Raw genomic sequence first — 22,316 nt, 5'->3', positions numbered from 1 at the left:
TATATATATATATATATATATATATATATACACACACACACACTACATATAGTATATATATATATATATATATATATATATATATATACACATATACACACTACATCTTCTTTATCCATTCATCTGTTGATGGACATTTGGGGTCCTTTCATACTTTGGCTATTGTCGATAGCTCTGCTATAAACATTCGGGTACATGTGCCCCTTCAAAACAGCACACCTGTATCTTTTGGATAAATACCTAGTAGTGCAATTGTTGGGTCATAGGGTAGTTCTATTTTTAATTTTTTGAGGAACCTCCATTCTGTTTTCCAGAGTGGCTGCACCAGTTTGCATTCCCACCAGCAGTGCAAAAGGGTTCTTCCATCTCCACATCTTTGCCAACATCTGTTGTTGCCTGAGTTGTTAATGTTAGTCATTCTGACAGGTGTGAAGTGGCATCTCATTGTGGTTTTGATTTGTATTTCCCTGATGATGAGTGATGTTGAGCATTTTTCATGTGTCTGTTAGCCATCTGGATGTCTTCTTTGGAAAAGTGCCTATTCATGTCTTTTGCCCATTTTTTCACTGGATTATTTGGTTGTGGGGTGTTGAGTTTGATGAGTTCTTTATAGATTTTGGATACTAACCCTTTATCTGATGTCATTTGCAGAGCAGCCTGAAACTTTTTAAAGGATTTGTAGTACCTGCAGTTCCACAGAAAAGTGCAGTTTTCTTCATTCAAGATGTAACTAATCACTGAGCATAGGAAGAAGTTTTCCTGACCTTTTAAGAGACTATTGCCTGTGGGACACCTGGGTAGCTATCAGATAAGTGTCTGATTCTTGATTTCAGCTCAGGTCATTATCTCATGGGTTCATGAAATTGAACCCCACGTCGGGTTCCTTGCTGACAGCGTGGAACTTGCTTGGGATTCTCTCTCTCTCTCTCTCTCTCTCTCTCTTTCTTTCTCAAAGTAAATAAATAAACATTTAAAAAAGAGAGAGACTATTGCTCAGATGGTCTTTGGTTTACTAGGAGTACTTGTCAAGGTGAGGATTTGTTTTGGCTTCATTTGAAACTGCCAGTATGGAGAGAGAGAAACACGCTGAGGGGTGAATTGCCCTACCAAGAACTGCAAGAAGCATGGGGTGTGCAAAAGCTAGAAGGCCAAGAACTTGGTCAACTTCCAGATCACAGACAAAAAGGACAGTGTGGCTGGGATGGGGCTGAGCAGAGATGAGCTGGGAAGGTGCAAAGGGCCAGATCATGAAGCACTTCCTACCATGTGAAGGAGTTAGACTTTCTCTGCAGATGATAAAGAACCATTGGAAAATGTTAGCAGGCAGTCTTGCCTGTCTACTGATGCCCTGGCTCACAGTCTTCTTTCCTCATTCCAAGCCCATGCACTGAGTTTACTGCTTTAGTGTGCAGCTCTTGAGCCTCAAGGGCTTTTTCACTTTCCACATTCTCTGCATTCACTCCTCTGACTTTGTTCTCATTTATATCCACTCTCCATCTGAAATCTGAAACTCTCCTGGCTCTGAATGTAGTTACTTAACCATCCTTCCTGTTCTCATGTTCCCTTACCCTCACTAAAGTTGCTTTTCAGGATTCCCAATGCCTTGATGTCTCTTAATAAAGTCGTTCCCCTCTCTCTGGACTTACCTTCTATATTAGTTAGGATTCTCCAGATAAACAGAATTAATAAAGCGTGAGTATATATAGGTAGATGGATAGGTGGATGTAGCTATATCTTCCTATCTGTCTAATGATCAACTGAGACGTGATTTATCTATTTATTATTGACATATCAATGGACATATAATGTTAGTTTGAGATGTGTAACATAGTGATTTGACATTTATATATATTACAAAATACTCACCATGGTATAGTTACCATCTGTTGTCATACAAAGTTAATACAGTATTCTTTACTATATTCCCTATGCTATCCTTTACATCCCCATGATTTATTTTTTTTATTAACTAGAAGTTTGTACCTCTTGATTCCCTTCACCAATTTCCCCAACCCCTACCCCACTCTGGCAACTGCTAGTTTGTTCTCTGTATTTAAGAATCTGTTTCTATTGGGGCACTGGGGCACCTGGGTGGACCTGTCAGTTAAGTGGCTGACTTTGGCTCGGTCATGATCTCATATTCGTGTGTTCAAGCCCTGTGTTGGGCTCTGTGCTGACAGCTCACAGCCATGAGCCTGCTTCGGATTCTATGTCTCTGTCTCTCTCTGCCCCTCCCCCACTCATGCTCTGTCTCTCTGTCTCAAAAATAAATAAACATTAAAAATAAAAGAATCTGTTTCTATTTTGTTTATTTAGCATATAATACCTGCTAGGTCCATCTGTGTTGTTCCAAATGGCAAGATTTCATTCTTTTTTATGGCTGAGTAATAGTTCATTGTGTATATATACTACATCTTCTTTTTTTTTTCTTTTTTTTTCTTTTTTATTTTTTAATATATGAAATTTACTGTCAAATTGGTTTCCATACAACACCCAGTGCTCATCCCAAAAGGTGCCCTCCTCAATACCCATCACCCACCCTGCCCTCCCTCCCACCCTCCATCAACCCTCAGTTTGTTCTCAGTTTTTAACAGTCTCTTATGCTTTGGCTCTCTCCCACTCTAACCTCTTTTTTTTTTTTTTCCTTCCCCTCCCCCATGGGTTTCTGTTAGTTTCTCAGGATCCACATAAGAGTGAAACCATATGGTATCTGTCTTTCTCTGTATGGCTTATTTCACTTAGCATCACACTCTCCAGTTCCATCCACGTTGCTACAAAAGGCCATATTTCATTTTTTCTCATTGCCACGTAGTATTCCATTGTGTACATAAACCACAATTTCTTTATCCATTCATCAGTTGATGGACATTTAGGCTCTTTCCATAATTTGGCTATTGTTGAGAGTGCCGCTATAAACATTGGGGTACAAGTGCCCCTATGCATCAGTACTCCTGTATCCCTTGGATAAATTCCTAGCAGTGCTATTGCTGGGTCATAGGGTAGGTCTATTTTTAATTTTCTGAGGAACCTCCACACTGCTTTCCAGAGCAGCTGCACCAATTTGCATTCCCACCAACAGTGCAAGAGGGTTCCTGTTTCTCCACATCCTCTCCAGCATCTATAGTCTCCTGATTTCTTCATTTTGGCCACTCTGACTGGCGTGAGGTGATATCTGAGTGTGGTTTTGATTTCTATTTCCCTGATAAGGAGCGACGTTGAACATCTTTTCATGTGCCTGTTGACCATCCGGATGTCTTCTTTAGAGAAGTGTCTATTCATGTTTTCTGCCCATTTCCTCACTGGGTTATTTGTTTTTCGGGTGTGGAGTTTGATGAGCTCTTTATAGATTTTGGATACTAGCCCTTTGTCCGATATGTCATTTGCAAATATCTTTTCCCATTCCGTTGGTTGCCTTTTAGTTTTGTTGGTTGTTTCCTTTGCTGTGCAGAAGCTTTTTATCTTCATAAGGTCCCAGTAATTCACTTTTGCTTTTAATTCCCTTGCCTTTGGGGATGTGCCGAGTAAGAGATTGCTACGGCTAAGGTCAGAGAGGTCTTTTCCTGCTTTCTCCTCTAAGGTTTTGATGGTTTTCTGTCTCACATTCAGGTCCTTTTTCCATTTTGAGTTTATTTTTGTGAATGGTGTGAGAAAGTGGTCTAGTTTCAACCTTCTGCATGTTACTGTCCAGTTCTCCCAGCACCATTTGTTAAAGAGACTGTCTTTTTTCCATTGGATGTTCTTTCCTGCTTTGTCAAAGATGAGTTGGCTATATGTTTGTGGGTCTAGTTCTGGGGTTTCTATTCTATTCCATTGGTCTATGTGTCTGTTTTTGTGCCAATACCATGCTGTCTTGATGATGACAGCTTTGTAGTAGACGCTAAAGTCTGGGATTGTGATGCCTCCTGCTTTGGTCTTCTTCAAAATTACTTTGGCTATTCGGGGCCTTTTGTGGTTCCATATGAATTTTAGGATTGCTTGTTCTAGTTTCGAGAAGAATGCTGGTGCAATTTTGATAGGGATTGCATTGAATGTGTAGATAGCTTTGGGTAGTATTGACATTTTGACAATATTTATTCTTCCAATCCATGAGCAGGGAATGTCTTTCCATTTCTTTATATCTTCTTCAATTACCTGCATAAGCTTTCTATAGTTTTCAGCATACAGATCTTTTACATCTTTGGTTAGATTTATTCCTAGGTATTTTATGCTTCTTGGTGCAATTGTGAATGGGATCAGTTTCTTTATTTGTCTTTCTGTTGCTTCATTGTTAGTGTATAAGAATGCAACTGATTTCTGTACATTGATTTTGTATCCTGCAACTTTGCTGAATTCATGTATCAGTTCTAGCAGACTTTTGGTGGAGTCTATCGGATTTTCCATGTATAATATCATGTCATCTGCAAAAAGCGAAAGCTTGACTTCATCTTTGCCAATTTTGATGCCTTTGATTTCCTTTTGTTGTCTGATTGCTGATGCTAGAACTTCCAGCACTGTGTTAAACAACAGCGGTGAGAGTGGGCATCCCTGTCGTGTTCCTGATCTCAGGGAAAAAGCTCTCAGTTTTTCCCCGTTGAGGATGATGTTAGCTGTGGGGTTTTCATAAATGGCTTTTATGATCTTTAAGTATGTTCCTTCTATCCCGACTTTCTCAAGGGTTTTTATTAAGAAAGGGTGCTGGATTTTGTCAAAGGCCTTTTCTGCATCGATTGACAGGATCATATGGTTCTTCTCTTTTTTTTTTGTTAATGTGATGTATCACGTTGATCGATTTGCGAATGTTGAACCAGCCCTGCATCCCAGGAATGAATCCCACTTGATCATGGTGAATAATTCTTTTTATATGCTGTTGAATTCGATTTGCTAGTATCTTATTGAGAATTTTTGCATCCATATTCATCAGAGATATTGGCCTGTAGTTCTCTTTTTCTACTGGGTCTCTGTCTGGTTTAGGAATCAAAGTAATACTGGCTTCATAGAATGAGTCTGGAAGTTTTCCTTCCCTTTCTATTTCTTGGAATAGCTTGAGAAGGATAGGTATTATCTCTGCTTTAAACGTCTGGTAGAACTCCCCTGGGAAGCCATCTGGTCCTGGACTCTTATTTGTTGGGAGATTTTTGATAACCGATTCAATGTCTTCGCTGGTTATGGGTCTGTTCAAGCTTTCTATTTCCTCCTGATTGGGTTTTGGAAGAGTGTGGGTGTTTAGGAATTTGTCCATTTCTTCCAGGTTGTCCAATTTGTTGGCATATAATTTTTCATAGTATTCCCTGATAATTGTTTGTATCTCTGAGGGATTGGTTGTAATCATTCCATTTTCATTCATGATTTTATCTATTTGGGTCATCTCCCTTTTCTTTTTGAGAAGCCTGGCTAGAGGTTTGTCAATTTTGTTTATTTTTTCAAAAAACCAACTCTTGGTTTCGTTGATCTGCTCCACAGTTTTTTTAGATTCTATATTGTTTATTTCTGCTCTGATCTTTATTATTTCTCTTCTTCTCCTGGGTTTAGGCTGCCTTTGCTGTTCTGCTTCTATTTCCTTTAGGTGTGCTGTTAGATTTTGTATTTGGGATTTTTCTTGTTTCTTGAGATAGGCCTGGATTGCAATGTATTTTCCTCTCAGGACTGCCTTCGCTGCGTCCCAAAGCATTTGGACTGTTGTATTTTCATTTTCGTTTGTTTCCATATATTTTTTAATTTCTTCTCTAATTGCCTGGTTGACCCACTCATTCGTTAGTAGGGTGTTCTTTAACCTCCATGCTTTTGGAGGTTTTCCAGACTTTTTCCTGTGGTTGATTTCAAGCTTCATAGCATTGTGGTCTGAAAGTATGCATGGTATAATTTCAATTCTTGTAAACTTATGAAGGGCTGTTTTGTGACCCAGTATATGATCTATCTTGGAGAATGTTCCATGTGCACTCGAGAAGAAAGTATATTCTGTTGCTTTGGGATGCAGAGTTCTAAATATATCTGTCAAGTCCATCTGATCCAATGTATCATTCAGGGCCCTTATTTCTTTATTGACTGTGTGTCTAGATGATCTATCCATTTCTTTAAGTGGGGTGTTAAAGTCCCCTGCAATGACCATATTCTTATCAATAAGGTTGCTTATGTTTATGAGTAATTGTTTTATATATCTGGGGGCTCCGGTATTCGGCGCATAGACATTTATAATTGTTAGCTCTTCCTGATGGATAGACCCTGTAATTATTATATAATGCCCTTCTTCATCTCTTGTTACAGCCTTTAATTTAAAGTCTAGTTTGTCTGATATAAGTATGGCTACTCCAGCTTTCTTTTGGCTTCCAGTAGCATGATAAATAGTTCTCCATCCCCTCACTCTCAATCTAAAGGTGTCCTCAGATCTAAAATGAGTCTCTTGTAGACAGCAAATAGATGGGTCTTGTTTTTTTATCCATTCTGATACCCTATGTCTTTTGGTTGGCACATTTAATCCATTTACATTCAGTGTTATTATAGAAAGATACGGGTTTAGAGTCATTGTGATGTCTGTATGTTTTATGCTTGTAGTGATGTCTCTGGTACTTTGTCTCACAGGATCCCCCTTAGGATCTCTTGTAGGGCTGGTTCAGTGGTGACAAATTCCTTCAGTTTTTGTTTGTTTGGGAAGACCTTTATCTCTCCTTCTATTCTAAATGACAGACTTGCTGGATAAAGGATTCTCGGCTGCATATTTTTTCTGTTTAGCACACTGAAGATATCGTGCCAAGCCTTTCTGGCCTGCCAAGTTTCAAAGGAGAGATCAGTCACGAGTCTTATAGGTCTCCCTTTATATGTGAGGGCACGTTTATCCCTTGCTGCTTTCAGAATTTTCTCTTTGTCCTTGTATTTTGCCAGTTTCACTATGATATGTCGTGCAGAAGATCGATTCAAGTTACGTCTGAAGGGAGTTCTCTGTGCCTCTTGGATTTCAATGCCTTTTTCCTTCCCCAGTTCAGGGAAGTTCTCAGCTATAATTTCTTCAAGTACCCTTCAGCACCTTTCCCTCTCTCTTCCTCCTCTGGGATACCAATTATGCGTATATTATTTCTTTTTAGTGTATCACTTAGTTCTCTAATTTTTCCCTCATACTCCTGGATTTTTTTATCTCTCTTTCTCTCAGCTTCCTCTTTTTCCATAACTTTATCTTCTAGTTCACCTATTCTCTCCTCTGCCTCTTCAATCCGAGCTGTCGTCATTTCCATTTTGTTTTGCATTTCGTTTAAAGCGCTTTTCAGCTCCTCGTGACTGTTCCTTAGTCCCTTGATCTCTGTGGCAAGAGATTCTCTGCTGTCCTGTATACTGTTTTCAAGCCCAGCGATTAATTTTATGACTATTATTCTAAATTCACTTTCTATTATATTATTTAAATCCTTTTTGATCAGTTCATTAGCTGTTGTTATTTCCTGGAGATTCTTCTGAGGGGAATTCTTCCGTTTGGTCATTTTGGATAGTCCCTGGAGTGGTGAGGACCTGCAGGGCACTTCCCCTGTGCTGTGGTGTATAACTGGAGTTGGTGGGCGGGGCCGCAGTCCGACCTGATGTCTGCCCCCAGCCCACCGCTGGGGCCACAGTCAGACTGGTGTGTGCCTTCTCTTCTCCTCTCCTAGGGGCGGGATTCACTGTGGGGTGGCGTGTCCCGTCTGGGCTACTTGCACACTGCCAGGCTTGTGGTGCTGGGGATCTGGCGTATTAGCTGGGGTGGGTAGGCAAGGTGCACGGGGGCAGGAGGAGCAGGCTTAGCTTGCTTCTCCTTAGGTGATCCACTTCAGGAGGGGCCCTGTGGCAGCGGGAGGGAGTCAGATCCGCTGCCGGAGGTTTGGCTCCGCAGAAGCACAGAGTTGGGTGTTTTCGTGGAGCGAGCAAGTTCCCTGGCAGGAACTGGTTCTCTTTGGGATTTTGGCTGGGGGATGGGCGGGGAAGATGGCGCTGGCGAGCGCCTTTGTTCCCCGCCAAGCTGAGCTCTGCCGTCCGGGGGCTCAGCAGCTCTCCCTCCCTTTGTCCTCCAGCCTTCCCGCTTTCTGAGCAGAGCTGTTAACTTATGACCTCCCAGACGCTAAGTCGCGCTTGCTGTCGGAACACAGTCCGTCCGGCCCCTCCGCTTTTGCAAGCCAGACTCGGGGGCTCTGCTTGGCCGGCGAGCCGTCCCTCTGCCCCGGCTCCCTCCCGCCAGTCTGTGGAGCGCGCACCGCTTCGCCGCCCTTCCTACCCTCTTCCGTGGGCCTCTCGTCTGCGCTTGGCTCCGGAGACTCCATTCTGCTAATCCTCTGGTGGTTTTCTGGGTTCTTTAGGCAGGTGTAGGTGGAATCTAAGTGATCAGCAGGATGCGCGGTGAGCCCAGCGTCCTCCTACACCGCCATCTTCCCTCCAACCTACATCTTCTTTATCCATTCACCTATTGATGGATACTTCATCTGCTTCTATATCTTGGCTATTGTAAATAATGCTGCAATGAACACAGGGGGTGCATATATCTTTTTGATTAGTGTTTTTATTTTCTTTGGTAAATTCCTAGAAGTAGAATTGCTGGATTGTATGATATTTCTATTTAAAAGTTCTTGAGAACTTCATACTGTTTTCATTGGTGATTGCACCAATTTACATTTCTACCAGCCTTATACAAGTGTTCCCTTTTCTCTTCTACTAGCAATTGTGACAGTGTGAAGTGATATTGTGATTTTGATTGGCATTTCCCTGATGGCGAGTGATGTTGAACATCTTTTCATGTGTTTTTTGACCATTTCGCCATCATCTTTGGAAAAATGTTTATGCAGGTCCTCTGGTCATTTTTAATCAGATTGTGTTTTTTTTTTTTTTTTTTTTTGATGTCGAGTTGATTGGGTTCTTTATATATTTTGGGTATTAACCTGCTATAAGATATATCATTTGCAAATATCTGCTCCCATTCAGTAGATTGCCTTTTTGTTTTGCTATCTCCTTTGCTGTGTAAAAGCTTTTTAGTTTTATGTAGTCCCAATGGTTTATTTTTGCTTTTGTTACTCTTGTATGAAGAGACAAATCCAGAAAAATATTGCTGAGACCAATGTCTATGAGTTTACTGTGTATGTTTTCCTTTACAAGTTTTTTGGTTTCAGGTTTTACATTTGGGTCTTTGATCCATTTTTAGTTTATTTTTGTATATCATATAAGAAAGTGGTTGAGTTTCATTCTTTGGCATGTAGCTGTTATTTCCCCAACACCATTTATTGAAGAACACTCTCTTTTTCCCATTGTATATTGTTTCCTCCTTTGTCAGATTGACCGTATAAACATGAATTTATTTATGGGCTCTCTATTCTGTTCCATTGCTCTATGTGTCTATTTTTATGCCAGTGCCATAGTGTTTTGATTCCTACAGCTTTGTAGTATAGTTTGAAATCTGGGAGTGTGTTACCTCCATCCTTCTTGTTCTTTATCAAAGTTGCTTTGGCTATTTGGGGTCTTTTATGCTTGCAAACCAATTTTAGGATTATTCTACTTTTTTTGAAAAATGGTATTGATAATTGTTAGGAATTTTATTGAATCTGTAAATTGCTTTGGATAGTATGGACATTTTAACAATATTAATTTTTCCAATCCATGAGTACAGTATATCTTTCCATTTATTTGTGTCATCTGCAATTTCTTTTATTGGTCTCATAGTTTTAGAGTACATGTCTTTCACCTCCTTGGTTAAATTTATCTCTAGGTATTTTATCCTTTTTTATACAATTGTAAATGGGTTCATTTCCTTAATTTCTCTCTGCTAGTTTGTTATTAGTGTAAAAAAACAGATTTCTCTATATTAATTTTGTATCCTCCAACTTTACTGAATTCACTTATTAGTTCTCATAGTTCTTTTGGTGGAGGTTTTATTGTTTTCTATATATAGTGTTATTCCATCTGCAAAGTTTGACTTCTTCCTTACCAATTTGGATGTTCTTTCTCCCTTCCCTTGCCTTCCCTTGCCTTCCCTTGCCTTCCCTTGCCTTCCCTTCGCTTCCCTTCACTTCCCTTCGCTTCCCTTTGCTTCCCTTCCCTTCCCTTTCCATTCTTTGTCTGATTGCAGTGGCTATGACTTCAAGTATTATGTTGCATACAAGTGGTGAGAGTGGACATCCTTGTCTTGTTTCTGATCTTAGAGGAAAAACTTTCATGTTTTCACTACCAAGGATGATGTTAGCTGTGGATTTGCCATATATGGCCTTTACTGTGTTGAGTTGTGTTCTCTCTATATCCACTTTGTTTAGAGCTTTTTATCATGAATGGATGTTGGATTTTGTGAAATGCTTTTTCTGCATCTCTTGAGATGGTTATATGATTTTTATCTTTCATTTTGTTAATGTGATATAACATGATGGCTGATTTGCATGGAGAGAGGTATATTTTAAGGAATTGGCTCACACACTTATGGAGGCTGGTGAATCCAAAATCTGTAGGGTACATTGGCAGGATGGAGATCCATGGAAGACCTGATGTTGTGATTCAACTCCAAAGACTATTTGTTGGCAGGATTCTCTCTTGCTTAGGGAGGTCAGTCTGTTGTATTCAGGCTTTCAGTCAAGTGAATAGGCTTATCTACATTATGGAGGGCAAACTGCTTTACTCAAGGTCCATTTATTTAAATGTTAATGTTATCCAAAAACCCTTTCACAGTAACATCCAGAATGATGTTTCACCAAATATCTGGGTGCCGTGGCCCAACCAAGTCAAAACATAAAAGTAACCATCACACCTTCCTGTCTTCTCTAACCTGGACCTATGCCATGAATGGTTCCATTGGCTTCTTCCTTTCTCCTTTACCTTGTTGTGTAACTACCACACCTGCTTTGTTAATGCCAAAGTTTGTATTACTCTGGAAATCTGCTCCCTCTACTCCTGAAACTGTTCAGCAACACTGAAGAAAACCACACACCAAGTATAATGGTGTTAAAACAAGTGAGTGGTCCCTGGCTCCAGTGAGGTCCTCAGGACTGCTTGTGTGTCCCTGGGCAACTCCATCTCCATTCCCACAGAGAGACTTTCAGACCTCTATGGTTCTAGGGAATCCCTTCATGTCCCAGTCTCTCTCGCTCAGCTAATGAGCTTAGCTATTACTACACAGTGGAAACTGTGGGTTTTAAACATGAACCACATCAACTTGCTGCTCTTCGTCCCTGTCTGAACCATTTAAATGATCTCGGTGTGCCCTCATAGGAGAATGTTGGGAGCAGGTAAGGTGCCAACAGGCATATGCACTTTGTCTTCAGAATACATCCAGTGCGACTGTGCCTCTAACCCCCTACCTAGGACTCTTTGAAGGTCATTACCACCTGCCTCCTGACTTCACCTGCCCCCTCCATGGTAGTCCATTCCATCTTTCAATTTGCCTCACCTACTAAATGCCCACTTTCACCTCCTTATCTGACATAACAACTCAGAGTGATGAATCCAAATAGGATTTAGAAATGTTAGGACATGGTATCTGTATGTGGTTGGACGGATGGTACCAGTCATAGAGAGATGGCAGTAGGAAGTGGAGCAGGGTGTTTCAGAAGGAAGATGATAAGTGGTTTTGGCCACAGTAAACTTCAGGTGCCTGCGGAACATGTATAACCACTGTGATCTCTTAAAGGGCTTTTTATTAGGCCTAAATCATACAGCCTGATTTATTCCCTCCCTCCAGGCCATTTGAGTTCATTTTTCATCTTGTAGGTTGCTAAAACAGAAGGAACAATGTTGATCACTTAATCCTAGTTGTTTAAACAAGAGGGGATTTATTAAGTGTAATTGAAAAGACCCTTGTTACAGCAGGAATACCTTGCATACATCAAAGATAGGTCCCAGCCCATGACAGCATCAGCAATCTGTCAGTCTCTGTACTATAATCTTTTGCTATTTTTGCTTGTTTGTTGCCTGAAGTTCATCCCAGACTCTGGTGAGGTTATAGTGAGTAATTCTAAAGTTATCAGCTGCTAGTTGTATTGTTTGGGTCAAGTGTGTAGTTTCTGAGAACTGTTAAATAAGGTTCCTCCACAACACTTCTGTTTACTCATCATTTCATTGAAGCATGTAATATAATTGCCAGCAAGGGAAATGGGTGGTGAGGACAGCCCTAATTGCACTGCAGGCATTTGGGAGGGGCTAGGATTGTCAGCTGCTATTTGCAACATCGGTCAGCATTAGAAACAGACACGGAAGAAAACAAGTGCCCAGACATCTTTTGAGTCTGTTTCTACACTGAGAACCTGACTCATTTCTCACACAGAGACCCACTCTTAAAAGGCTATTTCATGTTCTTGGTGGCAGATGCCAAGTGTGTGTGTGTGTGTGTGTGCGCGCGCGCACTTGAGTGCTGAGCCTTTGAAACAGGCCATGCAGACTTCTGTGCCATCAGAGTGATAGTGTCAGAAAGGCAGCTCTGTGTCTAGCCTGAAGCTCATAAAGGAGACTGGGTTGCATACAGAGCTTTGGGAGTCATTACATGCAGGTGGAGGTTGAAGCATTTTGTTCTTAGATAACCTTTGCATCCTTCCAACTCACAGATTCCTCAATTCCAGCATGAGGAATTTATGTTCTCCCTGACTGTACCAAAATTCAGCAGGCATGTGACTCTTTAACATGAAGTTATTAATGATTTTCCCCCCATCATCACATAGTTGTAAACATGCTGGTATAGGGTATAAATAATCTAGTTAGTAGAAAAATAAAGGGTGGAAACATTGTAAAATGTTTAAAGAGGAACATTTAAAAATGATTTTCATTAATTCCAGAAAGATTGGAGAATGAAGACAGATCCTCTAAATGTCTTACAAGAAGGAAATCCTTGAAGATTTTGCAATCACTAAAAAGGTATCAATAGAATGTATAGAAAAATGGGCAAGTCAGTTTTATTTCTTTTTTTTTTCTTCATTTGAGGTATTTAACAGACATTTTCTCAAAAATGAATTAAGGGAGGGGAACGTGGGTGACTCTGTTGTTCTACTTCTTAAATAATGAAGTACATCTAAAGGTGCACCCAAATACAAAATTACAGAGGAATGAATGAATGAATGAATGAATGAAGTCAGTAAATTCTCCTTGAGAGTAAGTTAAACTCTTTAGGATATTCCTTTTCTTCCTCAGCCTACTTATAAGTTAATGGATGGTGCTCCTTTAGTGCCTGAGGATCTTCCACTACTCCTAAGCCAAAAGCAAAAAATGATAGCTCCAATGTCCCTATTAATTCATTAGTTATCTTTGCATTTTTTCATCAAGTGCCACCAAGGAATTTCTGTCAGTCACCCAGTTTTTCTCTTTCTCTAGTGTACAGAGCTGCTGCAAATAATATATGCTTTTCATTCATTCTCTGTGTCAAATCTCCAAGAAAGGTGGCATCCCAGGGCCAGGAGACCAGACTTTCAAGGTTGGTGACAGTAGATCTTACACTGATGAAATCAAATATGTTTTGCTGGGAATATTGATAAAACGATTCATTTTTACTGAGGGCTATTCACATTGATAGATGGTCAGATGCAAGAAGCAAAATAAATATGGATGATCCTGGCATTACTGCCTCTGACACATTTTTTTTTTATTCCTTTAATATTTTTCTATACAATCTGTAGGTGTGGATGAATGCCAAACTGCATTTAATTTTCCTATGCCTCCTGGAATTGTGGATGTGAGTTTTATGTACTAATTCTTACAGGAAAAGACATTTTTCTATATGAAGATATGGTGCTTCAGCTTGATAATATGACTGTTGCTTTCTAAATATGTTAAATTTTAATTAACAGAATGTGTGTCTAATGAGATATGCAGATTAATTGAAATATAGAATTATTAAGACCTTCCTAACACAAACTTTTTATAATTCCCTACCTTAATAAATTATATTCAGTATAGTCTATTTACCTTCCTTTGATTAATCTCAATTTTGTCATGCTTCAGGCTATAAATAATCATTTCTGCTTCTACTATAATATATATGCATAAATAGAGGGAGAAAGCAATTCCCCTCTCTTTATTTCCAGGATGTAGCCTCAGAATTGCATTTAAAACAACAACTAAAATCCTTTCTGTCCATTTGTTTTCTTTTTGTTACCTCTTTAACCCACAAGCTGAGTACTGTCCCAAATTCAATTTCATTGGGAATTTAGTTATTTGAGGTTTTAAAATCACTGTTAATCCTTTTTTTCAATTTCAATTGGAAGTCATACATTTTTATAAGATATAGTGAAGTTGCTGACTAAGTGAAACAAATAAGCCTCCCCTGAGTTTTAGAAAGCAAGCGTTTTTAAACAAAATCCTAAGTTAGATGACCTGAAATGCAAATTTATCTGCTGTTTGAATGCTGTAATCATCTCTGGTCTTTCTCCTAACTCTTCATTCATTGTTCAGGCAATGAATATTTATCGAGTGTTTATACCTTGTCAGACAGTGTGAGATGCTGGGGAACACAGAAATGACAAATGACAATCTTGTCTTCACTGCACTTAAAGGCTAGTAGGGCATCAGACTGTTCAGCATCAATGGTTGATAGACTACAGTCAAGGCTAGATTTCAAGTTAATTGTTCTCAGTCAATAAAAAAAACACAAAATTTCAGCAGCCTTCCTGAAAAATTAAGGCTTTCTGGTGGCAAATGTTTGCAAGAGTCTTCAACAAATAATGGTACTAGATCAGTGGTTTTCAAACTCTAGTATGCCGTGGATTACTAGAGGGCTTATTAAAACAGATTGCTGTGCCCCTCACCAGAAGGGTTGATTCAGCAGGTCTGGGGTTGGAGATGGAGTGGAGGGGGAATTTCATTTCTAGGAAGTCCCCAGGTGATACACAGACTGCTGGTTTGGGAACTGCACTTTGAGAAGCACTAGTCTAAAGTATTTTGTTCCTCAGTAGACCCTCCCTTTGGTGATGATGATAATGTTAACAATATTCATGTAGTGAGCTCCTGTGGAGTGACAGGTACCTTGCCTGTTACATCCATCATTACATTCAGTTCTCACAACAACTTCATGGAATAGATCCGATTACTCTACTCATTCGACAAGTAAGGAAATATACTTGGAGAGGTTAATTTGCTCAATGTCACAGAGCTAGTAAGTGACAAAAGCCAGGATTTGAATTTAAATTTTCCTGTTACATGTCTGTGGTTCCAACCACAGTGTTGTTCTGACTTCCTATGATGGCAAGCACACCTGGGCAGTGATGGGCACAGTCTCCTTAAGAGACACCCATGGGTGTCCACTGGACCTGTGTCCACATGCACCTACACCTAGGGGATTCTGAATAGATGGCTTTTTAGGTCTCATGGGAAGGAGATAGCAGAACTTCCATTGTCATCTATTCTAGTGGCTAATAAGCTTTTTGTGATGGGAAAAAAGTTTTAATTAGATAAAGTGTTTCTGTTTTACCATTTTTTAAAAGCCATTCAGTCACAGAGAATTAGATAACCGTAACACAGCACACCCAGTTGAATTGAACCCATATCTCTCGATGAAACAGGATTTGACAGCTGGAACCAGGTGTGCTGCTTTATCCAAAAGGTCAAACACCCCTTTCCAGTCCTCATCCCCTTGCAACCCATTAAAAGATGTCTTTGAAATTAATTTGAGCTCTTTGGACCTGAGTTAAAATACTTGTTGCATATCACTTAACATAAAAATAGTAATTATTTGATATATTAATTAATAGTTCTGTCAGGAAGGCTCAGTGATCTTACTCACAGGGTGAAGAAAATCAAAGAATGTGCTGGTGGTTCATCAGCATCCTGGGAAGGGCCACCTTGGTTCCTGGTTAGACAACATTTTCTGTTGAGGAGTTGATCTCATCTCCTGACCTTACAGCAGACTATTCTTACACCTACAGAGGATACAGTGGTCTTTCAGATGGGCTATTAATGTAATAATATGATATTATTATTATTTTCTTATTATTATAAAAAATGCAGATACAGAAAACAACACAAAACAATTATTCTGAGTTATTCTGAGGTGAGTTATTCTGAGTTATTCTGAGATGAACATTCTTGAAAGTGCCAAGTCAAGAATTACAACTTTATCACCCACCATGATGGCTAATTTTATGTGTCGACTTGACTGGGCTAAGAAATGTCGGTATAGTTGGTAAAACATTATTCCTGGGTATGTCTATGCGGGTGCCTCTGGAAGAAACTAATATTTTAATCAGACTGAGTAAAGAAGATTGCCCTTAACAATGCAGATTGGAATTATCCAATCCATACAGGGCCTGGAAAGGCAGAAAAGGAAGGGTAAATTCACTCTGCTTGAGCTGAGATATCCATCTTTTCCTGCCCTCAGACATTGGTGCTCCTGATTCTCAGGTTTTTGGACTCAGCCCAGGACTTATACCATCAGACACCCCCGATTCTCAGACCTTCAGACTTGGACTGGATTCCACTATTGGCTTTCCTGGTTTTCTGGCTTGCGCATGGCAGATTATGGAACTTCTTGGCCTCCCCAGTCATGTGAGCCAATTCCTATAATAAACATCCTTTTATATCTGTATATATCCTATTGGTTCTCTTTCCCTGGAGATACCGGACAATACTCCCACCCAAAAGTTCCACCTTCCTCACAAAAGTAACCTGATCCTGACTTTTTGTCATAATCACTTTGCTGTATTTTTATATATGCATATATGCCTTCTTAGCACTATCATTTAGTCTTGCTCATTTTTAAAATTTGATAGATCTTTAAGTTTCTTTTAATTTATAGAATCCCTCTCCATCACCTTTCCTCTAAATTTATGTGGAAGAATCTAGGCCATTTGTCCTTTAGAATTTCTCCAAGTCTGGATTTAGCTGTTTGCAGCCTCTTGGTGCATTACAGTATGTTGCTCTGTCCTCTGTATTTCTTGGAAATTGGCAGCTGGGTGCAGACAATGGAGCAGACTCATGTTTTCTCCCTTTGACAAGATTCTAGATCGTGTTTGGCTAGATGGTAGGAGGCACATGGTATCAGGTTGTCTCTCTTTTTATGATAGGAACAGCTTTGAGGCTTAATATCTACATCTTTTCATTAGATTAACAAAATGATGTTATTCTTATTCTATAATTTTTCCCACTTATTACTTGGAATACACTTAAAAAGAAATACTTCATTTACTGTTGATTGATCAGTGGTATTGCTCATGCAGGGAGAGAAGGTTAAATGTTTCATTCTTTCCTTTTACTTGCCAATTCTCAGGAACTAGCACTTGAGAGGTGACTAATTCCTCTTTTCAAAGATTATTTAAGAACTCATGGATTTAAATATGTTTATAGGTTTAAATACATTGTATTTCTTATAATTGCTAAAGCTCAAATGACCACATATTTGATCAGTGGAAGCCTCTTCAAGGTAGCTCCTGAGTCCTTTTAATGTGACCCAAGTAGTCATTGATACCTTCCTTGCTTTCTGTTATGGTAGGATGTTCCAGCTTGTTTTGTATACTTTCTGTGTCATGCCTGGGATCCACAATTTCTCTAATAAGGTTTTTTTTTTTTTTAAGTGAGAAATTATATCTTAAAACTATATGTGGTACTAGGGATGCTCCTTGCTACTGGATCGGTCTTTTGTTTCTAGGCCTTTTCAGTAGACTGAGCTTGAAATAGGCACAGGTGTGTAGACACATAAACACATGTGCATATATTTTGCATCTGCTCTCTTCCCTAGTTTTTAATAGCTGTACTTTTTCTAATTGTTTATATAGATAGTATGTAACTTTTGGGCCTTTTTGTATCCTATGTCAATATCACCCTAGTCATCTTGGTTGTCTGAAGCCCATTTCTCAGGAAAGGTTCTTGGGAATAATAGTCCCTGTGTCCTTGTATATTGATAAGTTTGTGCCCTTTGTACTCAAAAACAAGTTTTACTAGGTATTAAATCTTTGGCTCATTCTTTGAGCATGTTAAATATGTAACATCATTTCCTTCTGGGAAAAAAGCATTGCTGTGGAAAAAAAAAACCTAATAACAATCTAATTTTCTTTCCCTTGTAATTCACTTGTTCTTTTCTACATGCCCAAGCAAAATTTCTCTTCCTGTCCCTTCTCTTCTCTTCCCAGGATGGCTCCATAGTGGTCAAATTATATGTGTGTGTGTATGTGTGTGTGTATATTTTATAATTTTTAAAAAGTTTTTCTTGAGTTACAGTTTTTAGTACAGTAAAACCTTGGTTTGTGACATAATTCATTCTGGAAACATGCTTGTAACCCAAAGCACTTGTATATCACAGCAAATTTCCCCATAAGAAATAATGGAAATTCAGATGATTTGTTCCACAATCCAAAATTATGCATATATAAATGATTACAATACTGTAATATAATACAGAATAATAAAGAAAATACAAAATATAAAGAAAAACAAATTAACCTGCACTTACCTTTGAATACCTTCGCAGCTAGTGTGAGGGAGTCAAGGGAGAGGTGGATTATTGTGTAGGGTGACTTTCACTATCACTAACAGATGTTGACCACAGTACAGTATTAATAAAATCTTGTCATATGCTGTATTTAATGGCAATAAGACAGCACAGGAAAGGGTCTATATGTGCAGGCAGCCTGACCTAGAATGAAGCGCAGCATTCCTAAGCTCACTCTTGTATGGAAAAGCAAAAGACTGTCCATAGGTGGTTTGAAGTGACAAAAAGTACACTAGCGCCAGTTGTGGGCACCTTCCAACGTTCTGAAAAATCACTGATTTCTGCCAAACTTTGTGGCCTAAGACCAAGCATTTGAGCATGCGAGGTGATCACCTCCAATTCTGCAAAGAGGTGGTGGGGGGGGGGCATGGACGAATCATTGGCTCAATTGTGATCATGTGACATTTGGCATCACATACTACTCGAAGCGAGTAAACATTGCTCGTTTATCAAGTTAAAATTTATTAGATATATTTGCTCATCTTGTAGAACACTCACAGAACAAGTTCCTCACAATCCAAGGTTTTACTGTATGTGTTCTATTCCCTTACTTTGGTGTTTCTTTTACAGGGAATCCTATCAGTACATTCAAGCTCCATTGCATACCTTTATTTTTTTTTTAAATTTTTAAATGCTTATTTATTTTTGAGAGAGAGAGAGACAGAGACAGAGTGCAAGCAGGAGAGGGGCAGAGAGAGGGAGACACAAAATCCAAAGCAGGCTCCAGGCCCTGGGCTGTCAGCACAGAGCCTGACGCAGAGCTTAAACTCACGAACCATGAGATCATTGACCTAAGCTGAAGTCGGACACTTAACCAACTGAGCCACCCAGGTGCCCCTGAATATCTTTAATGTTACTCATTTTCTTTTGAATCTTTCTAAAAATTTCTTTCTTCATTACTTTTTGATTTTTAAGAGATTTCTTTTTTGTACATTTTGTTTCTCTTAGGATATTATCTGTTGTGTGTATTTTCTCTCATGTTCCTTCATGTTTACTCTTCATTCTTGAAAGGATTTTTTATTTCCAATTTGTATGAGTTCTGTCACCTCATTTCCAAGTTTTTCTAATTTTGATTTTTTTTTCAAGTCTTCTATCAGTTTCCTAATGTCTCTGAACTCATTGTGAAGTATTAGATTACAATTTTGTTCTGTGTTGTGGACGGGTCTTTCTGGCATGCTTTCTTTGCCTATGGGATGCTATTCAGTTCCTTATTTTCTTTTTCCTTATAATAACTTGGTATGGTATCTACTTTGATACTTCCCTGTAGCATATTTCTTAGTGAAATTAGCTTTTCTGAACTTCAGAAGGGGCAGGGGTTCCATGAAACATTTCTTATTTCACAGAGCCCCCTCTCTAGTTGTTTTAGCCCAGTGTTCAAATATATGGCAGCCTTCTCTCTCAGCTTTCTTGGCTCTGTTTCTCTCCCCGACTTTGGTCTGAACTGTCTCTTTCCATTGTCTCTGTTTCCCTGTTCTGCCTGGTTTTCACTGCACTCCCATCGCTTGTCTGCAATTTGGGCAAAGTGCTAGAAAGGAGACCTGATTCACTAGCTTGCTATTGGAGAGAGCACAACCACCCAATTTCAGCTGCTGTTCTCAATTTGGTACTCCCTATTTTCATAGTATGGTTTTTCTGTTCTCGGGTCCATAAATGAGAAGTCCCATTGCTTCCTTCTTCCTCCTGTACAGATGGGCCACCAGGCAGGTCTTGTGAGGTTGGGTTGTCTCCACCCACTTATATTTTGGGGTTCATGGGGACACCTTGTCACCTAGTTTTGTTATAAGTGTTGTCCACAGTTTTGCTATCTTGTTCTGTTTTTATGTGGGAATTTGGAGAGATTGAAACACCGTGCTTGCCACACTGTTGGCTTCCCAGAGTCGTCCCCTACCAATGAACTCTGGATAAATATTCCCCCAGTTTCCATTTCACTTAGAGCAGGGAGGACAATTTTAGCCTTCCTGGTGAAGACATTTAAGCGTTTTTGACAGATAAATTTCTCTCTTCTCTTCAGCCTCCTCTCAAGCCCTGTTTATCCTTCCTTGCCTGCCCTGGGCAAGTTTTAGCAGGATGGGGGGGGAAACAGGTATGCTTTGGAGCTTAACACTGTGGCAGGATACTTGGAACATTTTCCCAGCTTCCCCTCCATAGACTGAATTGGAAGATCAGTGACAGCAGAATGTTTCAGAGATGAGAGCTATTTCTGTCTCAACTGGACTTTTGGTGATTCATTCTTAAAAAGGAGGAAATCATTTCAAACACAGTTTTTCTGGGACTGATATTCCACTTCCAGGTGGAAGCAGACACCACTAGGGGAAATTGGCACTGTGACCTGAGAAGCATTTCAATTTTTTTTTTTTTTTTTGGCTGGCTACTTTATTGATGGAAAATGACAAGGTAGGGCTCCTCAAGCCCCTCCTCTTCTTCAGGGGGCCTGGGATGGAAACTGTGGAGGTCGGGAGACCCGCAGTGTGTTGGGGGTTGAGCTGGGGCAAGGGCTCCCTAGCAGCTGAGGACCTTTCTCTTCCTCTTGCTCTTGCTGGGGCTGGTGGTCCAAGGGCCCTTACTCCTTGGAGGCCTTGTAGACCATAAGGTCCACCACCCAGTTACTGTAGCCAAATCCACTGTCATGCCAGGAAATGAACTTCACAAAGTGGTTATTGAGAGCAATGCCAGCCCCAGCATTGAAGGTGGAAGAGTGGGTGTTTCAGGAGACAAACCTGGTCCTCGGTTTAGCCCAGAATGCCCTTGAGGGGGCCCTCTGATGCCTGCTTCACCGTCTTCTTGATGTCATTGTATTTGACAGCTTTCTCCAGGCAGCACATCAGATCACAACTGATACATTGCTGGTGGGGACACAGAAGGCTATGTGGGTGAGCTTTCAATTCAGTTTAGGGATGACCTTGCCTATAGCCTTGGCAGTGCCAGAAGTAAGGATGGTGTTCTGGGCAGCCCCTGAGAAGCATTTTTTAATGTTTATTTACTTCTGAGAGAGAGACAGAGCACGAGTGGGAGAGGGACAGAGAGAGAGGGGGACACAGAATATGAAGCAGACTCCAAGCTCTGATCTATCAGCACAGAGCCCAATGCGGGGCCCGAACTCATAAACCATGAGATCATGATCTGAGCTGAAGTGGAACACTTAATGGACTGAGCCACCTAGGCACCCCCACTGAAAGGCATTTTTAATGCTTTTATTCATATGGTGAAAATTGGAAAGGTGTAGGATTTTAAACTTTATTATTATTTTTTATTTACTTATTTATTTTGAGAGAGAGAGAGGAAAGGAGGAACAGAGGGAGAGAGGAAGAGAGAGAATCCCAGAATCCCAGGAAAGTTCTGCACTGTCAGTGCAGAGCCCTACATAGGGCTTGAACCCATGAACCATGAGATTACCACCTGAGCCTGACTAAAGAGTCAGACCTTTAACCTACTCAGCCACCCAGGCACTCCAAAAGAGGTATAGGATTTTAAACCTTGTTATATGGAACAGTTTTGTGTGTGTAAAAAAATGCAGCAGTCCACCCAAAGTGGTTTTCTTCCTCACTCCCACTTCTGAAGGAAGGCAGTATATGACTGAACTTGGCACTCCTTCTTCCCTGCCTGACTGCCCCTATGCCCTCCCCGGGCCAGTGAAGGACCATCAACTCACAGCCTCTGTAGTTTTTCTGTGCAGGTGGTGGACACCCTTAGAAATCCAAGTGCTGTTCTGCTTTGGGCTATCTGACAGCTAGGACTCCTGAGTTTCAAACCAGGCAGAAGGCCCCTTTGATTGGCATTTCTTTTATTAGCCAGGAGCCTACAAACAATCAGCCCTTCTACCATGCCAGCTTTCAGTGTTTGGCTCGAAAGTGTCTCTTGGTGACCTTTATTTGCATTGGCCTGCAGATAATAGTAAGTTTCCTTAGTAAGGAGGAGACGGGAGGAGGTAAAGGGCATATGTGAAGCCTAAGTA

This window comes from Panthera uncia, assembly GCF_023721935.1.
Source record: "Panthera uncia isolate 11264 chromosome B3 unlocalized genomic scaffold, Puncia_PCG_1.0 HiC_scaffold_1, whole genome shotgun sequence".
Taxonomy (NCBI): domain Eukaryota; kingdom Metazoa; phylum Chordata; class Mammalia; order Carnivora; family Felidae; genus Panthera; species Panthera uncia.
This window is presented reverse-complemented; position numbering follows the sequence as displayed.